General features: G+C 37.9%; 1 protein-coding gene across 5 annotated transcripts in view; it reads left to right on the top strand.

Moving 5' to 3' along the window:
- CHM (CHM Rab escort protein) overlaps positions 1-23,328 on the top strand; it is a 208,851-nt gene that overhangs the window by 150,772 nt on the left and 34,751 nt on the right. The window contains exon 13 of one of the 5 annotated variants that reach the window (XR_012374805.1): positions 2,370-2,568. The exons of the other annotated variants lie outside the window; for them this stretch is intronic. The gene's annotated coding sequence lies outside the window, so the exon portion shown is untranslated. The remainder of the gene's footprint in view (positions 1-2,369; positions 2,569-23,328) is intronic. 5 annotated transcript variants of the gene reach the window in all.

Below are 23,328 nucleotides of genomic sequence, written 5' to 3'. Positions count from 1 at the left end.
CTATTTCTTGACATAATGAATAGTTTTGGATTGATACCTGGGCATTTTTATTATTATATAGTGGGACTTGGATCTTATTCTGTTTTAGCAGACCTCCTCTGATACTGCTCTGGTGGGGAAAGGAGGTGCCATCTTGTTAGCCAGGGAGGTAGCAGTTCCCCACTTGCCCTCTGCCGGCACCTAGAGGTTGGAGAACTTCCTCATTACTGCAGAGTGATTATAGTGTAGGCTGTCTAGTAGGCCTCCACTGATTTCCACCCTGGCTAGGAAGAGCATAGGAGTGCCTTGTTACTGCTCCTCACATGGTCTTCATTGACAGGATGGGAGAGGGGTATGGTTTCATTACTCAGGCAGTGGTGGGAGTCCTGACTCTCGATTAGGCCTCCCCTGACACCACCCCAGTGTCTCATTACTGTTGGGGAGAGGTCAAAATCCAGGATGCTGTCATGGTCTTTACTGAAACTGCAGTTAAAAGTGAGGGGATAGAGAAACACCCAGCAAAGGGATGTCAAAAGGAAGCCAGACTAGCAGTACTTAGACAAACTAGACTGTAACAAGAGACGAGGACATTATATAATAATAAAGGGGACAATCCAACAAGAAGATATAACAGTTATAAGTATTCATGCACCCAACATGGTAGCACCCAAATACATTAAACAGTTAATAACAAACGTAAAGGAATTAATGGGTAGTAATACGATAATAGTAGAGAACTTAAACACCCTACTTAACATCAATGGACAGATCATCCAAACAGAAAATCAGCATGGAAACAATGACACACTGGACAAGGTGAATTTAACAGGTATATTCAGAACATCCCATCCTAAAACAGCAGAATATATATTCAAGTGTACATGGAATACTCTCCACTACAGATCAAATATCAGGTCACAAAAGAAGTCTCAACAAATTAAACAAGATCTAAGTCACACCATTCATCTTTTCTTATTTTTTATTTTAATTCCTGATAGTTAACATACAGTGTTCTATTTGTTTCCGGTGTACAGTATTATGATTTGTCAATTCCATACATCATCTAGTGCTCATCACAACAATTGCACTCCTTAATCTCCATCACATATTTCACCCATCCCCCCCACCTCCCTTCTGGTAACCATCAGTTTGTTCTCTTTAGTTAACAGTCTATTTCTTACCTTGTCTCTCTTTCCCTTTGCTTGTCTCTTCTGTTTCATAAATTCCATATATGCGTGAAATCATATGGTATTTGTCTTTCTCTGACTTATTTCACTTAGCATTATAGTCTCTAATTCCATCCATGTCGTTGCAGTTGTCATGCAATTGTCATTATTTCGTTTCTTTTACTGGCTGAATAATATTTCATTGTGTGTATACATACATACCACTTCTTCTTTATCTATTTACAATTGATGTACACTTGTGCTGCTTCCGTATTTTAGCTATTGAAAATAATGATGCTATAAACATTGTGGTGCATGTATTCCTTTGAATTAGTGTTTTTGTATTCTTTGGGTAAATACCCAGTAGTGCAATTGCTGGGTCCTATGGAAGTTCTAATTTTAACTTTTTGAGGAACCTACCATACTGTTTTCTACAGTGGCTGCACCAATAGGCATTACCACCAACAGTTCAAGAGGGTTCCTTTTTCTCCACATTCTTGCCAACACTTGTTGTTTCTTGTGTTGTTGATTTTAGCCATTCTGACAGGCGTGAGGTGGTATCTCATTGTGGTTTTGATTTGCATTTCCCTGATGGTGAGTGATGTTGAGCATCTTTTCATGTGCCTGTTGGCCATCTCTGTCTTCTTTGGAAAAGTATATTCATGACTTCTGCCTGTTTCTTAACTGGATTATTTGTTTTTAGGGTCTTGAGTTTGATAAATTCTTTACATATTTTGGATACTAACCCTGGATCGGATATGTCATTTGCAAATATCTTCTCCCAATCCATAGGCTGCCTTTGAGTTTTGTTGATTGTTCCCTTCACTGTGCAGTAGCTTTTTATTTTGAGTTCATTTTTGTTTTTGTTTCCCTTACCTCAGGAGACATATCTAGGAAAATGTTACCACAAATGTCAGAGAAGTCACTGCCTGTGTTCTCGTCTAGAATGTTTGTGGTTTCAGGTCTCAAATTTAGGTCTTTAATCCATTTTCCATTTATTTTGTGTATGATGTAAGAAAGTGGTCCAGTTTCATTATTTTGCATGTTACCATGCACTTCTCCCAACCCCATTTATTGAAGACTCTCTTTTTCCCATTGGATATTCCTCTGCTTTTTTGATTAATTCACCATATAATTGTAGGTTTATTTCTGGGTTTGCTGTTCTGTTCCATTGATCTATGCGTCTATTTTTGTGCCAATACCATACTGTTTTGATTACTACAGCGTTGTAGTATAACTTAAAAACTGGAATTGTGGAGATCCAAGCAAGATGGCGGAGGAGTAGGAGACCTAGATTTCGTCTGGTCTCAGGAATTCAGCTGAATAGGGATCAAACCATTCTGAACACCTACGAACTCAACAGGAGATCGAAGAGGAGAGTAGCAACAACTCTCTGAACAGAGAAGCGACCACTTACTGGAAGGTAGGACGTGCGGAGAAGTGAATCCGAGGTGATATTCGGGAGGATAGACAGCGGGGGAGGGGCCTCCGCCGGCCGCTTCTGGCAAGTGCTAGAGCCGCGGAGCACAAAATCGGAACTGTTAGAAGTCGGCTCCGCTGAGGGACGTCGCTGCAGTGGCTAAGCAGGGGCTGGAATCCTCCCGGGACAGTGTGGTCTCAGGACCCTTGGGGTCACAGAAAGACCGGGGGTGCCTGAGTGCGCCAGAGCTCCCAGGTATCAGAGCGGGGAAGCCAGCTGCAGAGACAGAGCCGAGGCGCAGGCTCCCAGCTTGGGGTTGCCATGAACTGTGATCCGTGGCCCATTCGGGCCACTGCTCCTCCAGCAGGGACCCAACAAGCGGCAGAGGGGGGAGACTCCCCTTCCTTCCCGGGGAGGAGCGGCGTGGGAACGCACCGCAGGGATCTACTGGGTTTGGAGACTCCACACGGGGTCGGGTGCCAGAGATAGCAACGCTTGGTCACAGGCCGGGTGAGCGCGGAGAGTGGCCGGAGACCGGGGACAAGGGAGTGACTGCTTTTCTCTGTGGGCGCACTGAGGAGCGGGGCCCCGAGTTCTCAGCTCCTCCGGGTGGAGATTGGGAGGCCACCATTTTTGCCCTGGTCCTCCAAGGCTGTACCGAGAGCTTGCAGGGAACAAAAGCTCCTGAGATCAAACCCAAGCAGCTTGCTTAGCCCTAACGGACAAGGGCGGGGCAATTCAGCCTCCGGCAAAGACATATGGAACCCCAGCAACAGGCCCCTCCCCCAGAAGATCAGCACGAACAGCCAGCAAGCCGAGACCAAGTTTACCGATCAAGGAGAACGGGAGAACTCCAGTGCTAGGGGAATACTGCACATAGAATTCATGGCTTTTTTTTACCATGATTCATTAGTTCATCAGACTTAATTTTTGTTAACTGTTTTTTTATTTTTCTTTTTCTCTTTTTCAACCAACATCTTATCAATCTCTTTTTAAAAAAAAAAAAATTTTTTATTTTTCATTTTTAGAGTCATATTTTATCCCTTCATAGTAGTTACCCTTATTTTTGGCATATATATATATATATATAAGTTGTTCTCTCTTTAAAATTTTGAGATACAGTTTCTTCTAACAGATCAAAATATACCCTAAATCACTAGTGTATGGCTCTGTTCTAGTCTCCAGCCTGATCACATTCTCTCCCTTTTTTTTTCTTAAATCTTCTTCTTTCTTTTTTCAAACTTCTTATCTTATCAAGTCCGTTTATAAAATCTTTTATAATTTTCATCTTTACAGTCATCTTCTATCCCTTCATTGTATCAACGCTGATTTTGTACATATCTGTCTTTCTTCCTTTAAAATTTTAGGAGGCACTTTTTTCTAACAGACCAAAATACGCCCAAAGTCTAGTGTGTGGCACTGATCTGTGCACTAGCCTGATCATATTTGATCATATTCTGCTTTTTTTGTATTCTGTTCTTGTTTTTATCTTTTTTTTCTTTTTTTTCCTCTTTCTTTTTTCTTTCTTTCCCTTTCTTTTCCCCTGGTTTCAGGTCTTTTCTGACTTGTATACAGTATATTTCCTGGGGACGTTGTAAACCTGTTAGCATTTTGTTCTCTCATTCATCTATTCTCCTCTGGACAAAATGACAAGACAAAAAAAATCACCTCAGCAAAAAGAACAAGAGGTAGTACCGTCAGCCAGGGACCTACTCAATACGGACATTAGTACGATGTCGGACCTAGAGTTCAGAATCATGACTTTAAAGGTACTAGCTGGAATTGAAAAAAGCCTGGAAGTTATTACAGAAACCCTTTCTGGAGAAATAAAAGAACTAAAATCTAACCAAGTCGAAATCAAAAAGGCTATTAATGAGGTGCAATCAAAAATGGGGGCACTAACCACTAGGATAAATAAGGCAGAAGAGAGAATCAGTGATATAGAAGGCCAAAGGATGGAAAATAAAGAGGCTGAGAAAAAGAGAGAGAAACAACTACAGGATCACGAGGGCAGAATTCGAGAGATAAGCAATACTATAAGACGAAACAACATTAGAATAATTGGGATCCCAGAAGAAGAAAAAAGAGAGAGAGGGGCAGAAGGTATATTGGAACAAATAATAGCAGAGAACTTCCCTAATGTGAGGAAGGAAACAGGCATCAAAATCCAGGAGGCACAGAGAACCCCTCTCAAAATCAATAATAATAGGTCAACACCCCGACATCTGATAGTAAAACTTACGAGTCTCAGAGACAAAGAGAAAATCCTGAAAGCAGCTCGGGAGAAGAGATATGTAACCTACAATGGTAAAAATATTAGATTGGCAACAGACCTATCCACAGAGACCTGGCAGGCCAGAAAGGACTGGCAAGATATCTTCAGAGCACTAAACGAGAAAAATATGCAGCCAAGAATACTATATCCAGCTAAGCTGTCATTGAAAATAGAAGGAGAGATAAAAAGCTTCCAGGACAAACAAAAACTAAAGGAATTTGCAAACACGAAACCAGCCCTCCAAGAAATATTGAAAGGGGTCCTCTAAGCAAAGAGAGAGCCTAAAAGCAGCAAAGAGCAGAAAGGAACACAGACAACATACAGTAACAGTCACCTTACAGGCAATACAATGGCACTAAATTCATACCTTTCAAAAGTTACCCTGAATGTAAATGGGCTCAATGCCCCAATCAAAAGACACAGGCTATCAGATTGGATTAAAAAACAAGACCCATCGATATGCTGTCTGCAAGAGACTCATTTTAGACCCAAAGACACCCCCACATTGAAAGTGAGGGGGTGGAAAACCATTTACCATGGAAATGAACACCAAAAGAAAGCTGGGGTGGCAATCCTTATATCAGACAAACTAGATTTTAAAACAAAGACTGTAATAAGAGATGAGGAAGGACACTATATCCTACTTAAAGGGTCTATCCAACAAGAAGATCTAACAATTGTAAATATCTATGCCCCTAACATGGGAGCAGCCAATTATATAAGGCAATTAATAACAAAAGCAAAGAAACACATTGACAACAATACAATAATAGTGGGAGACTTTAACACCCCCTGACTGAAATGGACAGATCATCTAAGCAAAAGATCAACAAGGAAATAAAGACTTTAAATGACACACTGGATCAAATGGACTTCACAGACATATTCAGAACATTCCATCCCAAAGCAACGGAATACACATTCTTCTCTAGTGCCCATGGAACATTCTCCAGAATTGATCACATCCTAGGTCACAAATCAGGTCTCAACCGGTACCAAAAGATTGGGATCATTCCCTGCATATTTTCAGACCACAATGCTTTGAAACTAGAACTCAATCACAAGAGTTCTTTCCGATTTCGGAAAGAACTCAAATACATGGAGGCTAAAGAGCGTCCTACTAAAGAATGAATGGGTCAACCAGGAAATTAAAGAATAATTTAAAAAATTCATGGAAACCAATGAAAATGAAAACACAACTGTTCAAAATCTTTGGGATACAGCAAAGGCAGTCCTAAGAGGAAAGTATATAGCAGTACAAGCCTTTCTCAAGAAACAAGAAAGGTCTCAAATACACAACCTAACCCTACACCTAAAGGAGCTGGAGAAAGAACAGCAAATAAAGCCTAAACCCAGCAGGAGAAGAGAAATAATAAAGATCAGAGCAGAAATCAATGAACTAGAAACCAAAAGAACAGTAGAACAGATCAACGAAACTAGGAGCTGGTTCTTTGAAAGAATTAACAAGACTGATAAATCCCTGGCCAGACATATCAAAAAGAAAAGAGAAATGATCCAAATCAACAAAATCATGAATGAAAGAGGAGAGATCACAACCAACACCAAAGAAATACAAACAATTATAAGAACGTATTATGAGCAACTCTATGCCAGCAAATTAGATAACCTGGAAGAAATGGGTGCATTCCTAGAGATGTATCAACTACCAAAATTGAACCAGGAAGAAATAGAAAACCTGAGCAAACCTATAACCACTAAGGAAATTGAAGCAGTCATCAAAAATCTCCCAAGAAACAAAAGCCCAGGGCCAGATGGCTTCCCAGGGGAATTCTATCAGACATTTAAAGAAGAATTAATACTTATTCTCCTGAAACTGTTCCAAAAAATAGAAATGGAAGGAAAACTTCCAAATTCATTTTATGAGGCCAGCATTACTTTGATCCCAAAACCAGACAAAGACCCCATCAAAAAGGGGAATTACAGACCAATATCCTTGATGAACATGGATGCAAAAATTCTCACCAAAATACTAGCCAATAGGATCCAACAGTACATTAAAAGGATTATTCACCACGACCAAGTGGGATTTATCCCTGGGCTGCAAGCCTGGTTCAACATCCGCAAATCAATCAACGTGATACAATACATTAACTAAAGAAAGAACAAGAATCATATGATCCTCTCAATAGATGCAGAAAAAGCATTTGACAAAGTACAGCATCCTTTCTTGATCAAAACTCTTCAGAGTATAGGGATAGAGGGTACATACCTCAATATCATAAAAGCCAACTACGAAAAACCTACAGCGAATATCATTCTCAATGGGGAAAAGCTGAGAGCTTTCCCCTAAGGTCAGGAACGCAGCAGGGATGTCCACTCTCACCACTGCTATTCAACATCGTATTAGAAGTCCTAGCCACAGCAATCAGACAACAAAAAGAAATCAAAGGCATCCAAATCGGCAAAGAGGAAGTCAAACTCTCACTCTTTGCAGATGATATGATACTGTATGTGGAAAACCCAAAAGACTCCACCCCAAAACTGCTAGAACTCATACAGGAATTCAGTCAAGTAGCAGGCTATAAAATCAATGCACAGAAATCAGTGGCATTCCTATACACCAACAACAAGACAGAAGAGAGACAAATCAAGGAGTCGATCCCATTCACAATTGCACCCAAAACCATAAGATACCTAGGAATAAATTTAACCAAAGAGGCAAAGGAGCTGTACTCAGAAAACTATAAAATACTCATGAAAGAAATTGAAGAAGACACAAAGAAATGGAAAAACGTTCCATGCTCATGGATTGGGAGAACCAACATTGTGAAGATGTCAATGCTACCTAGAGCAATCTACACATTCAGTGCAATCCCCATCAAAATACCATCCACTTTTTTCAAAGAAATGGAACAAATAATCCTAAAATTTGTATGGAACCAGAAGAGACCCCGAATAGCCAGAGGAATATTGAAAAAGAAAAGCAAAGCTGGTGGCATCCCAATTCCGGAGTTCCAGCTCTATTACAAAGCTGTCATCCTCCAGACAGTATGGTACTGGCACAAAAACAGACACATAGATCAATGGAACAGAATCGAGAGCCCAGAAATGGACCCTCAACTCTATGGTCAACTTATCTTTGACAAAGCAGGAAAGAATGTCCAATGGAAAAAAGACAGTCTCTTCAACAAATGGTGTTGGGAAAATTGGACAGCCACATGCAGAAGAATGAAAGTGGACCATTTCCTTACACCACACACAAAAATAGACTCCAAATGGTTGAAAGACCTAAGCGTGAGACAGGAGTCCATCCAAATCCTAAAGGAGAACACAGGTAGCAACCTCTTCGACCTCAGCCGCAGCACCTTCTTCCTAGAAACATCGCCAAAGGCAAGGGAAGCAAGGGCAAAAATGAACTATTGGGATTTCATCAAGATAAAAAGCTTTTGCACAGCAAAAGAAACAGTCCACAAAACCAAAAGACAACCGACAGAATGGGAGAAAATATTTGCAAATGACATATCAGATAAAGGGCTAGTATCCAAAATCTATAAAGAACTTATCAAACTCAACACCCAAAGAACAAATAATCCAATCAAGAAATGGGCAGAAGATATGAACAGACATTTTTCCAAAGAAGACATCCAAATGGCCAACAGACACATGAAAAAGTGCTCAACATCGCTCGGCATCGGGGAAATCCAAATCAAAACCTCAATGAGATACCATCTCACACCCGTCAGAATGGCTAAAATTAACAAGTCAGGGAACGACAGATGTTGGCGGGGATGTGGAGAAAGGGGAACCCTCCTACACTGTTGGTGGGAATGCAAGCTTGTGCAACCCCTCTGGAAAACAGTATGCAGGTTCCTCAAACAGTTGAAATTAGAGCTACCATTCGATCCAGCAATTGCACTACTGGGTATTTACCCCAAAGATACAAATGTAGGGACCCGAAGGGGTACGTGCACCCCAATGTTTATAGCAGCAATGTCCACAATAGCCAAACTGTGGAAAGAGCCAAGATGTCCATCGACAGATTAATGGATAAAGAAGAACTGGTATATATACACAATGGAATATTATGCAGCCATCAAAAGGAATGAGATCTTGCCATTTGCAACGACATGGATGGAACTGGAGGGTGTTATGCTTAGTGAAATAAGTCAATCAGAGAAAGACATGTATCATATGACCTCACTGATATGAGGAATTCTTAATCTCAGGAACAAACTGAGTGTTACTGGAGTGGTTGGGGGTGGGAGGGATGGGGTGGCTGGGGGATAGACATTGGGGAGGGTATGTGCTATGGTGAGCGCTGTGAATTGTGTAAGACTGTTGAATCACAGATCTGTACTTCTGAACGAATAATGCAACATATTTTAAGAAAAAAGAAAAAGAAGAGGATAGCAGGAGAGGAAGAATGAAGGGGAGTAAGTCAGAGGGGGAGACAACCATGAGAGATGATGGACTCTGAAAAACAAACTGAGGTTTCTAGAGGGGAGGAGGGTTGGGGGATGGGTTAGCCTGGTGATAGGTATTAAAGAGGGCACATTCTGCATGGAGCATTGGGTGTTATGAACAAACAATGAATCATGGAACACTCCATCAAAAACAAATGTTGTAATATATGGTGATTAACATAACAATAAAAAATTTAAAAAAAACTGGAATTGTGATACCTCCAGTTTTATTTCTCTTTTTCAGGATTTCTTTGGCTATTTGGGTTCTTTTGTGGTTCTGTGCAAATTTTGGGATTATTCTTATTTCTGTGAAAAATATTATTGACATTTTGATTGGGATTACATTGTATCTGTAGAATGCTTTGGATAGTATAGACATTTTAACAATATTTGTTCTTCCAACCCATGAACATGGAATGTCTTTCCATTTGTTTGTGTTGTCTTCATTTTCTTTCATCAATGTTTTATAGTTTTCAGAGTATAAATCTTTCACACCTTTGGTTAAGTTTATTCCTAGATATTTTATTGTTTTTGGTGCAACTGTAAATGGGACTATTTTCTTATTTTTCTTTTGGCTGCTTCATTATTGGTATATAGAAATGCAGCAGATTTCTGTACATTGATTTTGTATCCTGCAACTTTCTTGAATTCATTTATCAGTTCTAGTAATTTTGGGTACAGTCTTTTGGGTTTTCCATGTATAGTATCATGTCATCTGCAAATAGTGAAAGTTTTACTTCTTACTGATTTGGATGCCCTTTATTTCTTTTTGTTGTCTGATTTCTGTGGCTAGGACTTCTAGTACAATGTTGAATGTAAGTGGTGAGAGTGGACATCCTTGTGTTATTCCTGATCTTTGGGGAAAAACTCTCAGTTTTTCACCATTGAGTATGATGTTTGCTGTGGGTTTTTCATATAAGGCTTTTATTAAGTTGAGGTATGTCTCTTTTAGACCTACTTTGTTGAGGTTTTTTTTTTATCATGAATGGATGTTGTACTTCATCAAATGCTTTTTCTGTGTATATTGAAATAATTATATGGTTTGTATTCTCTCTTTTATTGGTGTGATTTTATCAGTTTGATTGATTTGCAGATATTGAACCACCCTTCCATCCCACAAATAAATCCCATCTGATCGTGGTGAATGATTTTTTTAAATGTGTTATTAGGTTCGGTTTGCTAGTATTTTGTGGGGATTTTTGCATCCGTGTTCATCAGAGATAATTGGCCTGTAGTTTTTTTTGCGTGTGTTATCTTTATCTGATTTTAGTCTCAGGGTGATACTGGCCTCATAGCATGAACTGAAAGTTTTCCTTTTCTATTTTTTGAAATAGTGTGAGAAGAATAGGCATTAACTCTTCATTAAATGTTTGGTAGAAATCACCTGTGAAGCCATCTGTTCCCACACTTTTGTTTGTCGGGATTTTTTTTATTACTGAATAAATTTTAGTTGCTGGTAATCACTCTGTTCCAATTTTCTATTTATTCCTGTTTCAGTTTTGGCAGGTTATATGTTTCCAAGAATTTATCCATTTCTTTTAGGTTATGTAATTTGTTGGCATATAGTTTTTCATAATATTCTGTTGTAATTGTGTTTCTGTGGTATTGGTTGGTATTTCTCTTCTCTCATTTGTGATTTTATTTATTCCAGTCCTTTCTCTTTTTTTCTTGATATGTCTGGCTAGTGGCTAATAATTTTATTAATTTTTCGAAGAAACAGCTCATTTTGTTAATCTGTTCTGTTGTTTTTGTTCTTCATCATTTATTTCTGCTCTGATCTTTATTATTTCTTTCCATCTGCTGGTTTTATATTTTGTTTGTTCTTTTCCTAGCTTGTTTAGTTATAAGGTTAAATTGTTCCTTTGATATTTTTGATTCTTGAAGTAGGCCTGCATTGCTTTAAACTGCCCTCTCAGAATAGCTTTTGCTGCATCCCAAAGGTTTTGAACCGCTGTCTTTTCATTTACATTTGTTTCCATGTACTTTTCTATTTTTTCTTTTATTTCCTGGTTGATCCATTCATTGTTTAGTAGCATGTTATTTAACCTCCCTGTAGTTGTGATCTTTCAAGATTTTTTTCCCCTGTGGTTGACTTAGAGTTTTATGATGTTGTGTTTAGAAGAGATGCTTGGTATAACTTCATCTTTTCAAATTTGTTGAGGCTTGTTTTGTGGTCTGATATGTGATCTATTCTGGAGAATGTTCTGTGTGTACTTGAAAAGAATGTATTTTCTGCTTTAGGATGGAATGTTCTGAATATATCATATATATTCATATATATTAAGTCCATCTGCTCCAGTGTGTCATTCAAAGCCATTGTTTCCTTGTTGATTTTCTGTTTAGATGATCTGCCCAATGATGTAAGTGGGGGCTTAAATTCCTCTGCTATTATTGTATTATTATTGATTATTTTGTCTGTTATTAACTGTTTTATGTATTTGGGTGCATGAATATTTACAATTGTTTTATCATCTTGTTGGATTGCACCCTTTATTATTATATAGTGTCCTTCTTTGTCTCTTATTACAGTCTTTGTATTACAGCCTAGTGTGTCTCTTACAAGTATTACTAATCTGGCTTTCTTTTGACAGCCATTTGCATGATGACTTTTTCTCCATCCCCTTACTTTCGATCTGAAGGTGTCTTTAGGTGTAAAATAGGTCTGTCGTAGGCAGCATATAGATGGGTCTTGTCTTTTTATCCATCTGTCACCCTATGTCCTTTAACTGGAGTGTTTAGTCCCTTTGCATTCAAGGTAATTATTGATAGATCTATTTATTACCATTTTATGACTGCTTTTGTGGTTGTTTCTGGATATTTTCTCTGGTCCTTTCTTGTCTTTCTCTCCTTCATGATTTGATGGTTTTCTTTAGTGATATATTTGGATTTCTTTCTCCTTATTTTTTGCACTTGTTTTTGATGGGTAGTTACCATTAGCTTTGTATATAACATCTTCTCCATGTAGCAGTCTATATTAAACTGAGGGTCATTTTAGTTTGAACCCATTCTTTACTCCTCTCCTCCCTACGTTTTAGGTATGTGGTGTCATTTTTTACATCCTTGACTGACTTTTTACAGAAATGGTCATTTTTACTACTTTTGTGTTTTCTACCTTCATACTGTCAATATCTGTCTTTCCTTTCCACTCAAAGAGTCCCCTTTAAAATTTCTCGTAGGGCTGGTTTAGTGGTCATGAACTCCTTTAGTTTTTTGTTTGTCTTGGAAACTGTCTCTCCTATTCTGAATGATAACCTTCCTGGATAGAGTATTCTTGGCTCCAAATTTTTCCCATGTAGCACCTCGAATATATCATGCAACTTTCTAATGGCCTGCAAAGTTTCTGCTGAACAATCCCCAGATAGCTTTATGGGTTTTCCCTTGTATTTAACCGTTTTCTTTTTCTTGATGCTTTAAATACTTTTTTAAATATCTGTATTTTGCCAATTTAATTACATTATGTCTGGTATAGATCTGCTTTTGTTGATTTTGTTGGGGGTATCTGTACCTCCTTGATCTGGATATTTGTTTCCTACCCCATATTAGAAAAGTAGCTATTAATTATTTTTTTTAGCTATTATTTTTCAAATAAATTTTCTGCCCCCTTTTTTCTCTCTTCTGTGACTCTTGTAAAGTGAATGTTATTATGTTTGATGGAGTCCCAGAGTTCCTTAAGTCTAGTCTCGTTTTACATAATTTTTTTCTGTCTCTTTTTCATCTTGATTACTTTCCATTACTCTGTTTTCTAGTTCATTAATTTGTTGCTCTGCTTCTTCCAGCCTGCTGTTCATTCCATCAAGCCTGTTATCATTTTGTTTATTGAGTTCTTCATCTCCACTATGTTATTTCTTATCTGTTTTACCAGTCTCACTCATGTCTTCTAATCTTTTCTCAAGTCCAGTATCTTTACGATCATTACTTTCAATTCCTTATCAGGCATGTTACTTATATCTGTTTTGCTTATATCTTGGCCTGTGGCCTTGTCCTGTTCTTTCATTTGGGATGAGTTTCTTTGTTTCTTCATTTTGTCTACCTCTCTGTGTCTGTTTCTTTGTGTTAAGAAAGTGAGGTATATTTTCTGCTTTTGAAAATAGTGGCTTTATGAGGAAGAGGTCCTGGAGTGCTTTGCAGTGCTCTCTGGCTATAGTCTTGTCCTTTTCTTTCATTTGTCACAAATTCCTCTGTTTTCTCATTTTGTGTAAGTGTCTGTGCCTTCTTGTATGTGTTAGGATAGTCAACTGTGTCTCCTGTTCTTCAGGGTAATGTCCTTTTGAGGAAGTCCTGTGGTGCCCATAGTGCAGTTTCTGCTGTTACCCAGGGCCTGGTGCTTCAGGGAATGTCTCCATTGTCTGCTTTATGTGCTCTGCTCTTGTGTTTACTTTATCCTTCATGCCTTCGCCAGTGGAGGCTTGCTTTGCCTGTTGTGGATAATGTTTGGTCCTTGTTCTGAATATGGCGAGTTTCAGTTAGATGTGCTCTGGTCTGCTTGTGAAATGAGACCTTTCAGCAGTGCTGCTGGAACCAAGCCCCTTCAGAACTCCTGGGTGTGGAGTTGTGGTGTGGGCAGGGATTTGGGCCGGTCTTCTGGGGTAGGGACCATCCCTCTCTGGGACTGATGCTAGTGACTTGGAAGGTTGGTTCCACTGGAGCACTGGGCGTTCGGGGGCAGGGCTTGATGCAAGCAAGTTAGGTCTCCAGTGTCAGTACTGTGCCACTTCCAGCAGGTGGCTCTGTTCTTCTGCTGAGGGGTTGGGGAGGGAAATGGCACCTGCTAGTTCTTTGTTCCCAGAGGGGAGTCTATGAACACTGCCTCTCTAGGATATGCTCCAAGATGAGCAGATAACCTGCCCATTCTGTTGCTCAGGGGCTCTTCAGATCACTTTTTCCATGCTGTATGTCCGTGGACTGTTTGTACTGCCTTCTCCAACAGCAGCGCAATGCCCTCCAGTTCTCCCCCAGCCAAGCCCACTTACCTTTAAAACTATAGAATTATGCCCTGCTGGTTGCAAGGACTGATGAAATTCAACTCTTCTCACTCTAAGCCAATTGCTATGGGGATTTGTTTTCCCCATGGGCTCCCCTGTGTGTTAGTCCATCTCTCGACCTTCTGCACCTGTTACTCCCTCCCCACCGTAGCATCCAAAATCCTTTTCTCTCTCAAAATATGTCTCTGCACTTCCAACCTTCTTTTGTGTGGCCTTTTTTCTGCCTTTAGTTGTGGAGTTTGTTCTGTAAGTCTGCAGGGTGATTTCTGGAGTACTTAGGGTGATTTGGTAGTTAGCTACTTGTATTTGTGGGACAAAGTGATCCTAGGGTCCTTATACTCCACTGCCATTGTCCCACACCATGCATCTTTTCTGACCACAATTTTGTGAAACTGAAAATCAACCATAAGAAGAAATCTGGAAAGAGCACAAATACATGGAGGTTAAATAATGTGCTACTAAACAATAAATGGGTTAATGAAGAATTCAAGGAAGAAATAAAAGAATACATGGTAACAAATGAAAATGAACACACAATGGTTCAAAACATGTAGGATGAAGCAAAAGTGGTTGTAAGAAGAAACTTTATTGCAGTACATGCTACCTCAAGCAGCAAAATAAAATCTCATATAAAGAACCTAACCTACACCTAAAGGAGCCTCCAAAAGAACAAACAAAACCCAAAACTGGCAAAAGGAAGGAAATAAAGATTAAAGCAGAAATATATGATATAGAAACATGAACAGATCAATGAAACCAGAACCTGGTTCTTTGAAAAACTAAATAAAATTGATAAATCTCTAGCCAGACTTATCAAAAAAACAGGACTCAAATAAACAAAATCACAACTAAAATACCACAGAATTACAGACAATTGTAAGAGAATAGTCCCAAAAAATTATATGCCAACAAATTGGACAACCTAGCAAAAATGGATAAATTCCTAGAAACATATAACCTACCAAAACTGAAGCAGGAAGAAATTGAAAATTTGAACAGACTGATTACCAGCAATGAAATTGAATCAATAATCATAAGACTCCAGGAACAGAGGGCTTCACAGGTGATTTCTAAGAAACATTTAAAAAAAAGTTTATTCCTTTTCTTCTGAAAATATTATAAAAATAGAACAGGAAGCAAAACTTCCAAATTCATTCTATGAGGGCTTCATCACCCAGATAACAAAACTAGATAAAGTCACCACAATAAAACAAAACCAGAGGCCAGTATCTCTGATGAACATAGATGCAAAAATCCCCAACAAAATACTAGCAAACCAACTCCTACAATACCTTAAAAAAATCATTCATCACGATCATATGGAATTTCTGGATCCAAGTGTGGTTCACTATATGCAAATCAATCAATGTGATACATCACATCAGTGAAAGAAAGGATACATATCATATGATCATTTCAATAGACACAGAAAAATCATTTGATGAAGTAAAACATCTACTCATGATAAAACCCTCAATAAAGTAGGTCCAGAGGAGACATACCTCAACATAATAAAGGCCTTATATGATAAACCCACAACAAACATCATACTCGATGGTGAAAAACTGAGTTTTTCCCCAAAGATCAGGAATAACACAAGGATGTCCACTCTTACCACTACATTAAACATAGTACTAGAAGTCCTAGCCACAGAAATCAGACAACAAAAAGAAAAAGGGCATCCAGATCAGTAAGGAAGAGGTAAAACTTTCACTATTTGCAGATGACATGATACTATATATGGAAAACCCAAAAAACTGTACCCAAAACTACTAGAACTGATAAATGAATTCAAGAAAGTTGCAGGATACAAAATCAGTGTACAGAAATCTGCATTTCTATACACCAATAATGAAGCAGCCAAAAGAGCAATTAAGAAGACAGTCCCATTTACAGTTGCACCAAAAACAATGAAATATCTAAGAATAAACTTAACCAAAGATATGAGAGATTTATACTCTGAAAACTATGAAACAATGATAAAAGGAATTCAAGATGGCGTAAAGAAATGGAAAGACATTCCATGTTCATGGATTGGAAGAACAAATATTGTTAAAATGTCTATACTGTGCAAAGTAATATACATATTTAATGCAATCCCCATCAAAATTCCAACAGTATTTTCACAGATCTACAAGAAACAATCCTAAAATTTGTATGTTAGAAGACCCTCAACAGTGAAAACAGTCTTTTTATTCTATCATCATTGAATGTCAGGGCACTATTTTCTTTATTGTAAGATAGGAAAAAGCCATTAGTTTTAAGGCTGGCACAATATGATGATGATTTATGACTAGAGAAAGAAAAGTATATGAGGGCAGCATTTTTTTTTTAATTTTCAGCATCAGCACAGTGATATGCTTTATGGGTCCTGAGTCAGAAAAAATTATTTCTGAATCCCTGCTCTGCCACTTACTGAAATATGTGATTTTAGGTAATCTAATTAAACTCCATTTATGGCAAAATAATGGTATATAAGGTTCTTTGCTGTTTCATATTATAATGATAATGTAAGGTTTGCTTATATAAGTTTTCTGTTATGAGTAAATTTTTGAGCTAATTTTTATTGCGAAGGATGAATATATTCATGTTTATACACACACACACATTTGTGCATGTATTAGTACATCAGCATATTATGCAAATAAATTCCGAAGAGTATATGCCAGAATAGTCGCAGCAATGGTTATCCCTAAATGATGGGAATACAGGTAACTGGCACGTTTTTCTGTTTGTTTATCTTGATTTGCTGACTTTTCTGCAATGTGAATTAAAATTAGACTTAAGTAGATATGCCACAAGCATAAAGGATCATATTGCATAAATGTATAATAGTGTGATCACAATTTGACATACTATACCGTATATTTAACCGTTATAATTTTGATTATGTTCAGTTGAATCCAGTTTCAGGTGTATATTTCCAGGCCACTAAGATATAAAAATGTTTCATGTGGTCATTAAATTTGACTATTTTTCCTTAATCTTCATTATTCTCAAATCTTCCTACTTTGGTAAATATTTCCTGAAATTTTAAACTGCTTTTCCAAATTTCCCTGCAACATAACAATCAGTATCTTTTCTCACATGGCTCCTTCCTTCTTTGTCATCTGGATTCTGTTCCTACTTAATTCATTTATTTATGTGTGTGTATACTCTCCCATCCCTACACCTCTTCTTCACATCAGCCTATTCAGAAAAATCTTCCTACTGATTGAAGACTACTGTATAGGTCTTATTTAGGCCTGCCTAGAGGAACCACAGAGATGGCAAGATCATTTGTCCAAGGTCATATGGTGATATTTATCTTTGAAATATATTAATAATTATAATAACAACAACAAAAACAGCTATCATCACATATTTGCTGGGAGTAATGGGGTACGTACTCCTATTAGTTATTTCATGCATTTCTTAATCCTATGAAGTAGGTACCATTAGTTCCATTCTATAGATTGGGAAACTAAGGCTAATGGAGTTTAATTAGATTACCTAAAATCACATATTTCAGTAAGTGGCAGAGCAGGGATTCAGACATAACTTTTTTCTGATTCAGGACCCATAAAGCATATCACTGTGCTGATGCTAAAAATTAAAAAAAAAAAAATGCTGCCCTCATATACTTTTCTTTCTCTAGTCATAAATCATCATCATACTGTGCCAGCCTTAAAACTATCGGCTTTTTCCTATCTTACAATAAAGAAAATAGTGCCCTGACATTCAATAATGATAGTATTGAGCTCCTAGGAAATGTTGCATGCCAGTGGATATAAATGAATTAGAGCTGTTGTAAAGATTCAATATTTATAAAACATTTAACACACAATGCCTGGCAAAGAGTTAATCATATAAGAAATGGAAGCTCCTATTGACAATAAGAATACCATTGCCGATACACTGGGTATTGATACTACATATAACAAAATATTATTTTTAATATTATTGTGTTTTTTTCTCACCTTTGTGCCTTTGCACAAACTCTTCCCTTAACCTGAAGTGGCCTTGCCATTGTTAAATGCTTCTTCATCCTTTGAGTCCTAGTTCATATATTAACCACCGTTTTCAAGCTTTTCCCTGCCTCATTCTTGCACTTAACTACACTTTTGCTGCTCTATTTAGGTAGAACCTTGAACTTCCCTCTAGGGTTAACATTTATTTTTAAAATAGTGATAACTAACATTTATTAAATATCTAAGTACTTTAATTGGATTAACCTAATTTAACCCTAACAACAATTCTGTGAGTTGGGCCAATTGTCTTCTGTATTATTCAGATGAGGAAATGGAGGCACGAAAAAGGTAAATGATTTACCCAAGGTCACAGAACTTGTCGCAGGAAGAAGCAGAATTTGAATCCAGTCAATCCGATTCTAGAGTCTACACTTTTATTAACCATACTATACTGCTTCTTAGAGTAATTTTTTTTATTTTATTTAAACTCAGTTAATGTATAACATAGTATTAGTTTCAGAGGTAGAGTTTAGTGATTCATCAGTTACATACAACACCCAGTGCTCATTACTTCAAGTGCCCTCCTTAGTGCCCATCACCCAGTTACCCCATTCCCCACTTCCCCTCCAGCAACCCTGTTTGTTTTCCTATAGTTAAGAGTCTCTTATGGTTTAGCTCCCTCTCTGATTTCATTTTATTTTCCCCTCCCTTCCCCTCTGATAATCTTTTTGTTTCTTAATTTCACATATGAGTGAAATCATACAATAATTGTCTTTCTCTGACTGACTTATTTCACTTAGCATAATACCCTCTAGCTCCATCCACCTCAGTATAAATGGTAAGATTTCATCCTTTCTGATGGCTGAGTAGCATTCCATTGTATATGTATACCACATCTTCATCTGTGGATAGACATCTGGGCTCTTTCCATATTTTTGGCTATTATGGACATTGTTGCTATAAACATTGGGGAGCAGGTGCACCTTTAAAGTGCTATGTTTCTATCCTTTAGATAAATACCTAGTAGTGTAATTGCTAAGTCATGGAGTAGCTCTGTTTTTAACTTTTTGAAGAACCTCCATACTCTTCTCAAGAATGGCTGTACCAGCTTGCATTCCCACGAACTTTGTAAGAGAGTTCCCCTTTCTGTGCATCCTCACCAAAATCTGTTGTTTCCTGAGTTGTTCATTTTAGCTATTCTGACTGGTGTGAGGTAGTATCTCATTGTGGTTTTGATTTGTATTTCCCCGATGCTGAGTGATGATGAGCATTTTTTCATGTGTCTGTCGACCGTTTGTATGTCTTATTTGGAGAATGTCTGTTCATGTCTTCTGCCCATTTCTTGACATGATTATTTGTTTTTTGGGTGTTGAATTTGAGAAGTTCTTTATTGATTTGGGATACTAGCCCCTTATCTGATAAGACATTTGCAAATATTTTCTCCCATTCTGAAGGTTGTCTTTTACTTTTGTTGTCTGTTTCCTTTGCTGTGCAAAAGATTTTTATCTTGATAAAGTCCTAATAGTTCATTTTTGCTTTTGTTTCCCTTGCCTTTGAAGACATGTCTAGCAAGAAGTTGCTGTAGCCAAGGTTAAACAGGTTGCTGCCTGAGTTCTCTTGGATTTTGGTGGATTCCTGTCTCACATGTAGGTCTTTCACCAATTTTGAGTTTATTTTTGTGTGTGGTATAAGAGAATGGTCCAGTTTCGTTCTTCTGTATGTGGCTGCCCAATTTTCCCAGCATCATTTGTTGAGGAGATGGTCTTTTTTCCATTGTATATTCTTTCCTGATTTGTTGAAGATTAGTTGACCATAGAGTTGAGGGTCCATTTCTGGGTTCTCTATTCTGTTCCACTGATCTCTGTGTCTGTTTTTGTGGCAGTACCATATTGTCTTGATGATTACAGCTTTTTACAAAACTATGGTCAACTAATCCATCAAAATCCAAGGGGAGAACTCAGGCAGCAACCTGTTTCCCCATTAAGAATGATATTCACTGTGAGCTTCTCATAGATGGCTTTTATGATTTTGAGGTATGTTCCCTCTATCCCTATACTGTGGAGAGTTTTAATCAAGAAAGGATGTTGTATTTTGTCAAGTGCTTTTTCTGTATCTGTTGAGAGGATCATTTGGTTCTTGTCCTTTTTATTAATGTGGTGTATGATACTGATTGATTTGAAGTTGTTGAACCACCCTTGCAGCCCAGGAATAAATCCCACTTGGTTGTGGTGAATAATCTTTTTTTTTTTTTTTTTTAAGATTTCATTTATTTGAGAGAGAGGGAGAGCATAAGTCAGGGGGGAGGGGCAGAGGGAGAGAGAGAAGCAGACTCCCCACTGAGCAGGGAGCCTAATGCAGGGCTTGATTCCAGAACCCTGAGATCATTACCTGAGACAAAGGCAGACACTTAATCCACTGAGCCACCCAGGCACCTCAATAATCCTTTTAATGTACTCTTGGATCGTATTAGCTAGTATCTTGGTGAGAATTTTTTGTATCTGTGTTCATCAGGGATATGGTTCTGTAATTCTTTTTGGTGGGGTCTTTGGTTTGGGGATCAAGGTAATGCTGACCTCATAGAATGAGTTTGGAAGTTTTCCTTCCATTTCTATTTTTTGAAACAGCTTCAGAAGAATAGGTATTAATTTTTCTTTAAATGTTTGGTAGAATTTCGCTGGGAGGCCATCTGGTCCTGGACTCTTGTTTGTTGGGAAATTTTTGATTACTGATTCAATTTCTTCACTGGTTATGGCTCTGTTCTGGTTTTCTATCTCTTCCTGTTTCAGTTTTGGATAGTTTATATGTTTCTAGGAATGCATCCATTTCTTCCAGATTGCCTAATTTGTTGGCATATAGTTGCTTATAATACGCTCTTATAATTGTATTTCTTTGGTGTTGGTTACGATCTCTCTCTTTATGATGTTATTTATTTCGGTTCTTTCTTTTTTCTTTTTGATAAATCTGGTGGGGGGTTTATCAATCTTGTTAATTCTTTCAAAGAACCAGCTCCTAGTTTCGTTTATCTGTTCTGCTGTTCTTTTGATTTCTGTTTCACTGATCTCTGCTCTAATCTTTATTATTTCTTTTCTCTGGCTGGATTTAGGCTTTATTTGCTGTCTTTCTCCAGTGCCTTTAAGTGTAAGGTTAGGTTGTGTATTTGAGACTTTTCCTGTTTTTTAGAACAGCGTGTATTGCTATGTACTTCCCATTAGGACCACCTTTGCTGCATCCCAAAGGTTCTGAACAGTTGTGTTTTCATTTTTATTTGTTTCCATGAATTTTTTAAATTCTTCTTTAATTTTCTGGTTGACCCATTCATTCTTCATTAGGATGTTCTTTAACCTCCATGTATTTGTGTTCCTTCCAAATTTTCACTTGAGATCGTATTCAAGTTTTAAAGCATTATGGTCTGAAAATATGCAGGGAATAATCCCAATCCTTGGTATTGGTTGAGACCCCACTATGTGATCTCTTCTGGAGAATGTTCCATGTGTACTCGAGAAGAATGTGTATTCTGTTACTTTAAGATGGAAATAAGTCAGAGAAAGACATGTATCATATGACCTAAGTGATATGAGGAATTCTTAATCTCAGGAAACAAACTGAGGGTTGCTGGAGTGGTGGGGGGTGGGAGGGATGGGGTGGCTGGGTGATAGACATTGGGGAGGGTATGTACTATGGTGAGCACTGTGAATTGTGTAAGACTGTTGAATCATAGACCTGTACCTCTGAAACAAATAATACATTATATATTAAAAAAAGAAGAAGAAGAAGATAGCAGGAGGGGAAGAATAAAGGGGGGGAAATCGGAGGGGGAGATGAACCATGGGAGACTATGGACTCTGAAAAACAAACTGAGGGTTCTAGCGGGGAGGGGGGTGGGTGGATGGGTTGGCCTAGTGATCGGTATTGGGGAGGGCACGTTCTTCATGGAGTGCTGGGTGTTGTACGCAAGCAGTGAATCGTGGAACACTACATCAAAAACTAATGATGTGATGTATGGTGATTAACATAATAATAAAAATAAAAAGATGGAATGCTCTGAATATATCTGTGAAGTCCATCTGGTCCATTGTGTCATTGTTGATCTTAGATGATCTGTCCATTGCTGTGAGTGCGGTGTTGAAGTCCCCTACTATTATTGTATTATTATCAATGTGTTTCTTTAATTTTGTTATTAATTGGCTTATATAATTGGCTGCTCCCAAGTTAGGGGCATAAATATTTACAATTGTATCTTATTGTTGGGTAGACTTTTATTATGATATCGTGTCCTTGTTCATCTCTTACTACAGTGTTTGGTTTAAAATCTAGTTTGATATTAGGATGGCTACTCCAGCTTTCTTTTGATGTCCATTAGCATGATAAATGGTTCTTAACCCCCTCACTTTCAATCTGGAGGTGTCTTTGGGTCTAAAATGAGTCTTGTAGACAGCATATGGTTGGGTCTTCTTTTTTTATCCAATTTGCTACCCTGTGTCTTTTGATAGGAATATTTACTCCATTTACATTCAAAGGAATTATTGGAAGATACATATTTAGTGCCATTGTATTACCTGTAAAGTCAGTTTCTGTAGATTTTCTCTGTTCTTTTTGGGTCTTTGTTACTTTTGGGCTCTCTCTTCGCTTACAGAATCCCCTTTAATATTTCTTGCAGGGCTGGTTTAGTGATCACAAATTCTTTTAGTTTCTGTTTGTCCTGGAAGCTCTTTATCTCTCCTATTTTGAATGACAGCCTTGCTAGATAAAGTGTTCTTGCATGCATATTTTTCTCATTTAGCACCTTGAATATATCATGCCAGTCCTTTCTGGCCTGCCAGGTCTCTGTGGACAGGACTGGTGCCATCCTTATGTTACTACCCTTGTTGGTTAAGGATCTCTTGCCTAGAGCTCCTTTCAGGATTCTCTCTTTATCTCCAAAATTTGCTAGCTTCACTATTATGTGTCAAGGTGTTGACCTGTTTTTATTGATTTTGAAGGGGATTCTGTGTGTCTCCTGGATTTGAATGCCTGTTTCCTTCCCCAGATTAGGGAAATTCTCAGCTATAATTTGTTTAAATAAACCTTTTGTCCAACTCTCTCTTTCCCCTTATTCTGGGACCCCAGTTATTCTAATTCTATTTTGCTTTATG

The sequence above is a fragment of the Callorhinus ursinus genome, unplaced genomic scaffold, assembly GCF_003265705.2.
Source record: "Callorhinus ursinus isolate GAN/ISIS: 27379988/994484 unplaced genomic scaffold, GSC_fseal_2.0 scaffold40, whole genome shotgun sequence".
Lineage (NCBI taxonomy): Eukaryota > Metazoa > Chordata > Mammalia > Carnivora > Otariidae > Callorhinus > Callorhinus ursinus.
This window is presented reverse-complemented; position numbering and strand designations above follow the sequence as displayed.